This window comes from Bos grunniens, chromosome 19 (assembly GCF_055505025.1).
Source record: "Bos grunniens cultivar Pamir isolate PY7600 chromosome 19, Bosgru_T2T1.0, whole genome shotgun sequence".
NCBI lineage: Eukaryota > Metazoa > Chordata > Mammalia > Artiodactyla > Bovidae > Bos > Bos grunniens.
Genome location: NC_141183.1, coordinates 24145597 through 24158118, shown reverse-complemented (window position 1 = coordinate 24158118; position 12522 = coordinate 24145597). Strand labels below are relative to the sequence as shown.

At 48.1% G+C, this 12522-nt stretch overlaps 1 long non-coding RNA gene across 1 annotated transcript; it reads left to right on the top strand.

The window, feature by feature from the left end:
• Positions 1-4831: 4831 nt before the first annotated feature.
• Positions 4832-7425, top strand: LOC147351754 (uncharacterized). The gene is made up of 2 exons (XR_015147661.1): positions 4832-5237; positions 6866-7425. It is a non-coding gene; the product is annotated as an uncharacterized LOC147351754 (long non-coding RNA).
• Positions 7426-12522: the final 5097 nt, after the last annotated feature.

Sequence of the window (12522 nt, the reverse complement as noted above, 5' to 3'; positions counted from 1 at the left end):
GCTCCTCCCTCCACCCCCTCCCACAGTCAGAAACCCAGGTGGCACCCTGGCACCTGGTGTCAGGTGATCACTACACCCCAGGTCTGCTTATCCCCACCTCCATTCTGGCATACCCTGGCGGCGCCCCCACATCCTGCCATATCCTGTATATAGCCACCCAACTGGATTGTGTTAACCCCTTGCTCAAAACCTGCTGATGGCTTCCCATTGCTTTTGGGATGAAGAATGAAACCATTAAATGGCTCACAGGTAGGGTACAGCAGTAACCGACAGCCCTCCCACAGGTCCTCCTGGGGAGCAGGGGGCAAGGGGAACGGTTCCCTCACCTTCTAGCTCCCCTGTGCTGTCCACTCTCCTTTCAGCCACTCAGACCCCTCCCCCTTTAGCGCCCAAGTAACCAGCTCCCTCAGCTCTCTTAGCACATATGTTTCCCTCTGACCATACACTTTACCCTCCTCCTTTCTCCTGTGCCTGGCCCGCACCTGCTTCTATTCAGAGCTCCACTGATTCATTCACTCCTTCCTGGGAGGAAGCTGCTCCCCACCACTCCAGACCGTGACCAGGTCAGTTTTCATCACCATTTCCCACTCAAGACCTGTATACCTTTCCTTCAAAGCTTCTCATCTATTCATTTATTAGTACTATTCTCCTCTCCCTTGAAACGTATGACACTCTGTTCCAAGAGCCACATTAGATTTTGCCTTAGCTCAGTGACTACCACATAACTGGCACTCACATATATTTTAAAAATCTTTACTATGCATATTTCAACCTAAAGAGAAGTAGAGAATAGTGAAACGAACTCCCATATACCCATTACCTAGATGACTACTTATGTTAGTAATTAATTTTTTTAGTTGAAGTATGGTTAATTTACAATGTTGTGTTAGTTTCAAGTGTACAGCAAAGTGATTCAGTTACTTATGTCTGTAATATATAGGTAATATATATAACATATATTCCTCTTCCAGATTCTTTTCTGGTTATTATTCTTTTCTATTATAGGCTTTTACAAGATATTGAGTATAGTTCCCCATGCTATACAGTAGGTCTTTGTGATTTACCTATTTTACATATAGCAGTGTTTATCTGGGAGAAGGCAATGGCACCCCACTCCAGTATTCTTGCCTGGAAAATCCCATGGACGGAGGAGCCTGGTAGGCTCCAGTCCATGGGGTCGCTAAGAGTCAGACACGATTGAGTGACTTCACTTTCACTTTTCACTTTCATGCATTGGAGAAGGAAATGGCAACCCACTCCAGTGTTCTTGCCTGGAGAATCCCAGGGACGGGGGAGCCTGGTGGGCTGCCGTCTCTGGGGTCGCACAGAGTCGAACACGACTGAAGTGACTTAGCAGCAGTGTTTATCTGGGCTTCCCCGGTAGCTCAGCTGGTAAAGAATCCATCTGCAATGCAGGAGACCCTGGTTCAATTCCTGAGTTGGGAAGATCCCCTGGGGAAGGGAGCTACCCACTTCAGTGTTCTTGGACTTCCCTGATGGTTCAGGCAGTAAAGAATCCATCCACAATGCAGGAGACCTGGGTTCAATCTCTGGGTTGGGAAGATCCCCTGGAGGAGGGCATGGCAACCCACTCCAGTATTCTGGCCTGGAGAATCCCCATGGACAGAGGAGCCTGGCGGGCTACAGTCCATGGGGTCACAAAGAGTCAGACATGACCAAGCAACTAAGCACAGCACAGAACAGTGTGTATATGTTAATCCTAACCCTTTGGTAACTATAAGTTTGTTTTCTGTCTGTGAGTCTATTTCTGCTTTGTAAATAAGTTCATTTGTATCATTTTTTTAGATTCCATATATAAGTGATATGCTTAGTCGCTCAGTCATGTCTGACTCTTTGCAACCCCATGGACTGTAGCCCACCAGGCTCCTCTGCCCATGGGGATTCTCCAGGCAAGAATAGTAGAGTGGGTTGTCATGCCCTCCTCCAGGGGATCTTCCCAACCCAGGGATTGATCCCAGGTCTCCCACATTGCAGGCGGATTCTTTACCATCTGAGCCACCATATGGTATTTATCTTTCTCTAACTTACCTCACTAACCTTAACCCTTGCATGATAACCCTCTAGATTCATCCGTATTGCTGCAAGTAGCATCATTTTGTTCTTTTTTTTGATGGCTGAGTAATATTTTATACTACATCTTCTTTGTCCATTCATCTGTCGATGGACACTTGGGTTGCTTCCATGCCCTGGCTATTGTAAAAACAGTGCTGCTATGTACATAGGGGTGCATGCATCTTTGCAAATTGGAGTTTTCTCCAGATAGATGCCTAGGAGTGGGATTGCAGAATCATATAACTCTATTTTTGCTGTTCTCCACAGTGGCTGGCTGCTGTAATTATTAACATATTTATTGTATTTGCCAAAATATTTTAAAATGATTTCAAGTTTCCATGACAGTTTACCCCTAAATACTTTAGGAAGTTTTCTTAGCACAATATGATAATCACCCCTTACAAAATTAATAATAATTCCATGTATCATCTAATACCCAGCCCATATTCAGTTTTCCCTAATTGTCCCCCCAAAATGCTTTTTGGTTTGTTCCAACTAGGATCTGAAAAAGGTCTACATAACCAAATGCATGTTGCATTTGGTTATGTCTCTTCCATCTCATTTAAATCTAGAATAATCTTTTTCCCCCTTATGCCATTGAGTTGTTGAATTGCTAAAGCATGTCAGGTAAATTACAGACATCACGTCCCACCGTCTAGACTTCTCTGATTGCTTCCTTGAGGTGGTGTTTACCCTGTATGTCCTGTAAACTGGAAATTAGACTTACAGGCTCCATTAGATTCAGGTTGACTATATGGGCCACGAGCACTACGTCGCAGTGTCCTCGGTGCCTGAGCTCTGCTCCTAGTGACAGAATGCTGCTGATGGGTAGGACTCACTGGGGACAGCCCATCTCTCTGGGAGAAGTTGCATTTTCTTCCTTTAAAGCCAGCAAGTAATCTGTGGGACAACACTTTAGAATGATTGTGCTTTTAATAAATGAAGTAGATCAGCATGGCTGAACAGAGGTGAGAACAGGAACCAGAATTCAAAGGGCTTAAGGCCTTGATAAGAAATTTGGACCTTATCCTGTAGGATGGGGAATTGCGGACCACTTTCAAGCAAAGGAAATCACAGATCAGCAGGAGGGATGGGGAGGCATGAAGGGAACAGGGAACTAGTATTTCCTGAATGCTCAGCTTGAACTGCCCCTATGCTAGGTGCATACTTGATCTAAGTGAAAACTTTCATGTGTGCTGAGTCATTTAGTCATGTCTGACTCTTTGTGACCCTGTGGACTATAGCCCGCCAGGCTCCTCTGTGCATGGGATTCTCCAGGCAAGAATACTGGAGTGGATTGCCATGCCCTCCTCCAGGGGGTCTTCCTGAGGCAGTGATGGAACCTGTATCTCCAGCACTGTAGTCAGATTCTTTACCATCTGAGCCACTAGGGAAGCCCCTAAGTGAAACCTGCCCTGTGTTTAAAAGAAAAAGTCTATTTTACAGATGGAAAAAAATGGAGGACTCATTTAGTCACTCACCCAAGGTCACAGTAAGTGCTAGTAAAGACCAATAGGAAGGCAGTAACCATGAGCATGGATAGGTATTGAAAGAGAATCAGCAGCACTGGTAACCAGTTGGCTGTAGGGAAGAGACTGGGAGCCCCAGCTCTAAGCTGGAATGCAGGAGGGGATGGAGCAGGTTGGAGGGGAAGATGAGGAGCCCAGGCTCCAGCTGCCCAGATGTCTCCAAGCCGCTCTCTTGAGAATTGGTGTTTATAATGTGACAATGTCTGTAATTTGGCTTCTGGCACGACTTGATAATTAGCTTAACTTATCCCTCACTGGTGTTTCATTCAAAGCAAGGACACTCTTCCATTCCTTCTGCCAAGGCCTGTTTTCCCTGAGTGTTACAGGGTGAGTGTGAACACAGAGCTGGGCTGTCTCTTTTGCTCAGCCCAAATGGGCCAGAGACTGATGTCAAGGGTGTGTGGACTGTCTGCTCTCTCTCGGCTAGAGTCTATCGGTCTCCAGAGCCTTGGGGTGTGGACTCTTCCTCGGATGGATAGCTGCCTGAGGGTGGGGTCCTGGAACCTGCAGGGCAGGACCGTGGTCCCCAGGCGGCTTCCAGGAACCATGGGGAGGGTACAGTGACGAGCAAGATGGCCTGAGAGGCAGGTGGGGAGGCAGCTGCTAAGGTTGGCTACAGGAAGGTGCTGATCTGAAAAAGGGCTGTGTTGAGGGGAAACAGGGAAACTTTCAATTTAAGAGGTGTAGACAAGGTAGATTTTATGGGACTTGGGACTGACTCAGAGAAAAAGGAAGAGAAACATTTGCAAAGGACCTTCGGGGTTTTGTCTCAGGAGAGATGGTCGAGGCTGTTGACTAAGAGGGGACCTACAAGAAGAAGGGTGAATGAAGGGATGGGGAGAGGTCAAATTCAGTTTGGGTCTGAACCAGGAGCCAAATCTAAGTGGGTATGGTCTAAAGAGACCTGGAAAAGGCCAGGGGGTGCTGGAGGGCTGTCAGAACTGTCACAGGCCCACAGGCCAAGGGAGAAACTCCCGGCAGGAGTGAGCATTTCCAGGGGAGAGTCCTGTGGATCCAGAAGAGGACCCCCCACCCCACCTCAGGACGGGAAAGGGAAAGAACCCCTGCAAAGGTGGCTGAGAAACTCAAAAGAGTGAGACATGCAGGGCAGTCATGGGGAGCAACTGTCATGGAGAGGTTTCACAGGACAGTAAGGGGAGAGCTACTGGCCTTTGTGACTCTGAGATGACTCAGTCAGGGGTCTGGGAAACTGACTTCAGCTTCTTAGCAAAAACAGAGAAGTGCAAGGGGTCACCTGGAGGTGGAGCCTGAGAAGCAAAAAGCAGAGCTGTCACTCCGTGGGAATGGACACAGGACATGTCACCCACTGGGCACCAGGAGCAAAGCCATCAAGCCAGGAGCAAGCCACCTCCTGCCCCCCAGCAGCCTTTGTCCTGGTCACTCGCTCCTCAGAGTGGAGCATGAAGGCCCCAGACTGGCAGGGCTGGATAACGTGCTTGCATCTCAGTGTCCAAGACAGAGGCTCAGCATCCCTTCCTTCAGTTCCTGCAGTAAACATTGTGCCAGACACAGCTCTAGGCCCCTGGAAACAGCAACGAAATCCACAAAGATCCTTGTCTTCATGGCATGGAGCTCAGAGAAGAAAGACTGACAACAAACAACGGATATAAATATGTGAGTAACATAGGAGATTAAGGACAAAAAAAAAGGGGTAAGGAAGATTGGGAGAGGCGGAGAAGGGTACAGATGGCAGTTTAAACAAGGTGGGCATGGAGAGTCAAATTGAGGAGGCAGGATGTATCTGGTGTGCACAGGACACAACAAGGAAGTGGTGTGGCCACAGCACGAGCACGCAGGGAAGAGTGGAGGTGAGGCCAGAGGTGAGGCCAGAGATGGGGCCAGAGATGGGGCCAGAGCGACGGGGCAGCAGACCGTTTAGAACGCTGTCAGCCCTGTGAGGACTTGGCCCTCTGAGCACAGTGGGAACTCCTGGAGAACCTGGAGCCCAGGAGTGACCCAGTGCACAGTTTAAGGGGATCCCTCTGGCCACTGTGTAGGGACTAGATGGTGGGGGCAAGGATGGGGGCAGGGAGACTGGTTAGGAAGCTACCAGGATAGTCCCGGGGAAATAATAACAGTGAGCAGGGTGAGAAGTCATCGAATTCCGTGTATATTGTGAAGGCAGAGCAGCAAGATCTGCTGACAGAGTGGACGTGGGAGAGGAACCAGCACTGATCCCAGGCTGCGGGCTTGAACTACTGTAAAAGTCAAGTGGTCATCAACTGAGATGGAGAAGCCTGGCAGTAAAGCAGTTGGCCTGGGTGGGGTACACGGAGAGATCTAGGGTCGTCCCCTGAAATAGACAGAGGGACACTGGGCAGCCACAACCTCCAGAAAATATCCAAGACTGATGGTAACTGGTGACCTTTGGCAGAGCAACTTCGGCAGGGGAGAGGGGGAGCCAGAGAGTCACTGTAAGTTGTGTGCATGGAGAAGAAGTTCTTGGTCGAGCTTTCTGATTTACAAAGCAGAGCGCGGATGGGAGACAGAAGGGACAGACAGACAAGGTGAAGGGGGTGGCCTTTTGGACGGAGGTGGCCTGAGCTCATTTGGAGGCTAAGGGGAAATAGGCAGGTGAAGGAGAGCTTGCAGGTAGGGATAAAGAACCTCCACAAGAGGGCAAGCAAAGGGATTTCCCTGGTGGTCCAGTGGCTAAGACTCCATTCTCCCAGTGCAGGGGGCTGGGATTTGATCTCTGTTCACGGAAGTAGATCCCAGTGTGATCTACTTCATACCGTGAAGACCTAGCATGATGCAACTGAGACCCAGAGCAGTCAAATAAATACATGGATAACTTTTTTTAAAAAAAAGAGGGCGAGCAGAGGTTCAACCTCAAGGGGCTAAGAGCCTGGACCAGAGTCAGGAAACGGGTCCATTGAAGAGGTGGTCGGCCAAGAGCTGGTGAGGCGATGACAGGCATGACTCTGGGATTTTGAATCCCAACTCCCACCATCCTATCTTGAGTCCAGGAGACAGGATTCATCTTCACCCCAGCCCAGTCCCCAGGCCTTACCCTACCCCTGCTATGACGAAGGTCTGCTGCTCCCCAGAATCCTAGTACCCTGAGCACAGCCTCATATCTGAACCCAAATCCACGTGGCTGCTTTCCCCGATTCTGCCACAACTGGGGGACACTGCCCACTTGCTGTCTCCCAACCCTTCCATCCCCCCACCCCAAGGGGCTCCTCTTCTGCTCTCTACCTGAGCCCCCAGCTCAGCAATGGCTTTGTTTCCTGCTTCAGAAAGAAAATGCAGAGTTGATTAAGAGAAGCTGAACACAGAAGAATCTAAGATTCCACTTTAATGAAGTTCTAGAGCCAGCAAGCGCTTCCTAGGTGTCTCAGTGGTAAAGAATCCGCCTACCAATGCAGAAGATGCAGAAGACACAGTTTCCATCCCTGGGTCGGGAAGATCCCCTGGAGTAGGAAATGGCAACCGACTCCAGTATTCTTGCCTGGAAAATTCCATGGACAGAGGAGCCTGGAGGGCTACAGTCCATGGGGTCTCAAAGAGTTGGCCACCACACTGAGCACGCTTGTACGAAGAGCCAGCAAAATGAATCTACCAAAATCTATTAGTGATAGAAATTGGATTCGTGTTGCCTGGAGCTGGGGGGATGACTGCTGTGGGATATGAAGGAACTTTCTGGGGAGATGGAAATGTTCTATATTTTTATGGGGGTGATGGTTACATGACTCTGTACATTTGCCAAAGGTCATCACTTATACACATAAAATGTGTGCATTTTACTATATGTAAATTATACCATAAAAGTTGATTAAAAATAGAAAACTAAAAAAAATTTTCAGGAAAAAATACATGCTATCAAGCAGAAACAGCCTACACACACATAAACACAGACATACACTCATCTGTCCCCATCCTTCATGTCCTCCCTTCCCTGGGAGAAGCAACATGTCCCCTTGGTCCACCTGAGCCCTTGTACTAGAGACTGTCCAGGAGACAGCAGGCCACACCTCCCTGACCTCGTGTCCTCCTCCCTGCTGTCCTCTCTTCCTATCTCTCCCATCCCAGCCCCCAGGAAGGATGTCTACACTCACACTCTCTCTCCCTTCCCACCCAATCTTCTGACACCTCTCCCCTGACGCTGGACCAGTTGCCCCCTCTCTGAGACCCCTGCCCTGTGGGCCACTCCCTCCCTCTTGTCTCCTCCCTGGTTTCCATGACACCACTCTTTCTGGAGGTCCCTCTCCATCTCTGGAGTTTCCTTCTCATGCTCCTTGAGGTTCCTCGCCCACCCTCACCCCCTTTTAAATGCCAGCATTCCCTGAGCTTCTGGCCTTGGCTTTCTGCTCTCTGCACCTGCACAGCTTTCCAGCTTGATCTTACCCTCGCCAGGACTTCAGTTACTATCCACTGCTGACAATGCTCAAAGATATCTCTGAATATTTTTCAGAGTATCAGGGATATGGCAGAAGAGGTAGGCAAAATATTACATATGCTTCAAAAGCATTTTATAATTTTTAAAGTGATACACAAATCCAATCCGATTTTGGGATGGTCCACTAAACCTCCAATGCAGCAATCCCAACCTGAATCCATCAACTCTCTCCCAGTTCTGCGCCTCCTCCCTTCTTCAGGAGTCTAGTTGTTTGAGACAGAAACCTGGGTGTCACCCTCCCACTCCATGACTGCCAACTGTCAACAATCAGCTTCTCTCAGTTTCACCCCCTACACATTCCCTCTCTCCATCCCCACCAACACTCCAGTCCAGGACCTCGTCCTCACTCCCAGAAACATTTAAGCACTCATCCATTTACCCATTCATTCATTCATCAAGTATTAACTGAGCACCCACTACGTGCCCAACACTGATCCAGGTGTTTCAGTTACATCAGTAAACACAGCAGGTAAAAATCATTGCCCTATAGAATGAAATAGACATTTCTCCAAAGAAGACACACAGATGTGCCAACAGGAATGTGACAGAGTGCTCAGCACTGCTAATTGTTAGAGAAATGCAAATCAAAACCACAATGAGGGGCTTCTCTGGTGGCTCAGGAGTAAAGAATTCACCTGCCAATGCAATAGACATGGGTTCAATACCTGATCTGAGAAGATCCCATATTCCATGGAGCAACTAAGCCTGTGCACCATACCTATTAAGCCCGTGCTCTGGAGCCCAGGAGCCAGAACTACTGAAGCCCATGCACCTGGAGGCCGTGATCCAGAACAAGAGAAGCCACCTCGATGATAAGCTCCTGTACTGCAACAGAGTAGCCCCTGCTTGCTGCAACTAGAGAAAAGCCCATGCAGCAATGAAATAATAAATAAAAACAGCCAAAAATAAACAAATAAAGATAATTTTTTCATTATTAAAAAAATAAAGACCACAATGAGGTATCATCTCACACCTGTCAGAAAGACTATCATCGAAAAGTCTACAAATAATAAATGCTAGAGAGGGTGTGGATTCTGTCCACGGGATTCTCCAGGCAAGAATACTGGAGTGGGTTGCCATGCCCTCCTCCAGGGGAATCTTCCCAACCCAGGGATTGAACCCATGTCTCTTACATTTCCTGCACTGGCAGGTGGGTTCTTTACCACTAGCGCCACCTGGGAAGACAAATATTATGATATCACTTATAAGTGGAGAATAAAAATGACACATAGGAACTTATTGACAAAACAGACACAGACTCACAAACACAGAAAACAAACTTATAATTACCAAATGGGAAAGGAGTGGGGAGGGACAAATTAGGAGCATGGGATTAACAGATACAAACTACTATACATAAAATATGTAATCAACAGGGCTTTACTGTATAACACAGGTAACTATATTCATTATCTTGTAATAAGGGACAAAATAATATGAAAAAAAAACATTTATCACTTTGCTGTATACCTGAAAGTAACACAATGTTGGAAATCAATTTACTTCAACAGAAGAAAATCACTGCACTGTGGAACTTACATTCTAGAACTTGCAATAATTTCAGAAGTCACTCTGTTTTCCACCTTTACCCCTCTGACTACCAACTGTGTTGTGGCTACTGAACTTTGCAACATGTACATCTGCTCAGCATCTTCCATGGGACCTCATGTTCCTGGGGTCAAATCTGAACCACAGGTAAAGTGTCTTGACCCCTTCCCTCCCACCCCCCTTCCCTGAAACACTTGTACCCCTTGGACACAGCAGGGTATGTACATTCGCTCATCCTTGGTCTGTGATGTTCTCCCTCCCCTGGCTATCCAGAAAACTTCTGGTCACCTTCAAGTCATAGCTCAGCCTGGCTCCTCCAAGGAGCCTTGCCTGACTTCCCCAGACAGAAACTGGAACTTCTTCTCCTGGGTTCCCTCTGTAAAAGGTCCATTCCCCATCATAACACATATCGCACTGCATGGTGATGTTTGCCTGCCTACCAGCCAGCCTTTCCCCTCCACCCCGGGCACCTGCAGAGCTGCAACCTGCCTTATCCTTTCTGCATCACCAGTGCCTGGTCCATTACCTGGTACATAGTGAAAGTGAAAAGAAAGTGAAGTCGCTCAGTCGTGTCCGACTCTTTGCGACCCCATGAACTGTAGCCTACCAAGCTCCTCTGTCCATGGGATTTTCCAGGCAATAGTACTGGAGTAGATTGCCATTAGGGGTCAACAAATGGTAGTGGATTAAAGAAATAATTTAGTAGGAGGTGACAGACAGGGAGAGGCTTGGGGAGAAGGGGCTAGCTAGTCCCCAGAGCAGCCCCCTTATTGATAATTTGAACCAAACTCATGGTTAAAGGCAGTGTTCAAATTCTGCTTCTGCACCTTCTGGCTGTGCACTCTGAGCTTGTTTCCTTCCGTATAAAATGAGAACAGGAATGAGATCTATCTCAGTGTCGTTGCAAGATTGTCAGATGCTTACCTTAGCACAGTGCCTGGCACATTGGCTCTCGTCAAAAGTGAGCTGCTGCTGTTATCATGGCTATTGTCGTCATCACCATCACTACCACCACAGCTGTCCACTCTTGCCTCCTGCCCCGTCCCTCCCCCTAGCACTGTTATCCACTATTTCCTCCTTCTCACCCCTCAATCTATGTTTGATCCACTGCGGTCAGCCTCCACCCCCGCTAGTGCCTGGAATTTTCCAGGCAGAAGTCATCAAGGAGGCACCCCCTCCTCTCCTCCCCAAAGAATCCTTTCCTCCCTTGACCTCTCAGTGGCATGTGACCTGGCATCACTTCCTCTTTCTTAAAGTTCCTCTCTGACTTCCATGACGTGAACTCCCTGCTTCTCAGGATAGCCTTCTGGCCCTCTCACTCTGGGTCTCTGCAACCCAGACTGCAGATTCAAACCCAAACAATAGACTGCCTGCTAAGCATCACCACCCTACGTATCACAGACACCCGATGTCAGCAGGCCCAGAACAGTTCCTTGTCAGCTCCACCACCCCAATGCCACTCCTGAATTCTACAGTGAGTGCAGAGAGCTCCAACCAGCAAGTCCTCTCCATCAGACCTCTGGGAGTCATCCTCCTGGTCTTGCCTTGCCAAACAGTTCCTGTCGCAGTCTTAACATTCCACTTCTTTACATCCTCATCTGCTGCCCTTTGCTCATCCCCTCTGCTTCTGCTGGAGTCAAATCCTCATCTCTCAACTGGATCTTTTGAAGTCTCCTACCAGTTGCTATTCAACTGTGCTCTCTGGAGTAGCACCACCTGGGAGTTTGCTAAAAATATTGGGTCTCAACCCCCACCTCAGACCTACTGAGTCATACTCTGCATTTTAACAAGACCCCCAGGGGAATCACGTGCACTCAAGGTTGAGAATTGCTGTCCTAATCCATCTAACCTCCCCACAACCCTAACCAATCCCAGACTTGACAATCAGTGTGCAAGTAAGGCTAAGCACCTTTTACTTAAAAGCCCTTACTGGCTCCCCACTGCTCTCAGGATTAAATCCAAACTCCTTAGCAAAATGACCTGGGTCCCCTTAATCTGGTTTTTGGCCATCCCGCTAACCCTCCCTCCTGTTCTCCTACTACACATACCACCATGGGGTGTCCACAATGTATAACTCCAATGTACTGGTTCTCACCTTTGCTGGTTTCCACCTCTGAGCCTTTAAACATGCTGTTCCCCCTGCCTGGAAAGTTCTTCTGTCCCTTATCTGCCTGCAAACCCTCCCTCCCTCCCTCACTTGGTCCTAGCTCAGGCTTTCCCTAACCCCATAAATAGTTACTTCCTTCCTCCCAGTGTTAACATTGTTCTTAGCACTATCACAGCCATTATCATCTTGAACTGAAGTTGTTTGTCTATATCTGTCATTCCCACCATCCCAGGTACTATCTGTGTATCTCCTATGGGCTGCCCATGATGATTCAATGAAGAGTTTGCTGAAAGACAGAATAATACAACTTTTTCCACTTCTGTCCTGATGGCAACTATAACAGGAGGAATGATTAGATTTCAGGAGGAACTGGTGAAAAAGAACACAGGAGGGCAAATGTGCTATTAATTTGTCACCCCTCAGCCTGGAAATTTCCCCAAGAGCAAAATCATCAACCACAGAATGTTAATTCCAAGGGGATTTTCAAGATCCAGCCACCCAACCAAATGATAGAGAGGGCAACTGCTTTGCCCAAGGTCACCTAGCTGGTTAGGGGCAGGGCTGGACTAGATTCCAAGTACCTCTGGAAAGTTTGGGCAGATGGCTACCTTATTCCATGAACCTCTTCCCTTCCTACCCATTTTAACTCCCTAAAGCAAGTCCCCTGTGCCCTAACATGACCAAAGGAACTTCCTGGGCTCAAAGCTCTTAAAACACCTGTTGGGACCTTGGCTGGCTGGAGTTGTCAAAGCCCTGCAGTTTGGAGGAGGGGATCCAATTATCCCCATTTTCCAGATTGGCAAATAGAGGCAGTGACAATCTGTGTTACACTGCTAGCTAAT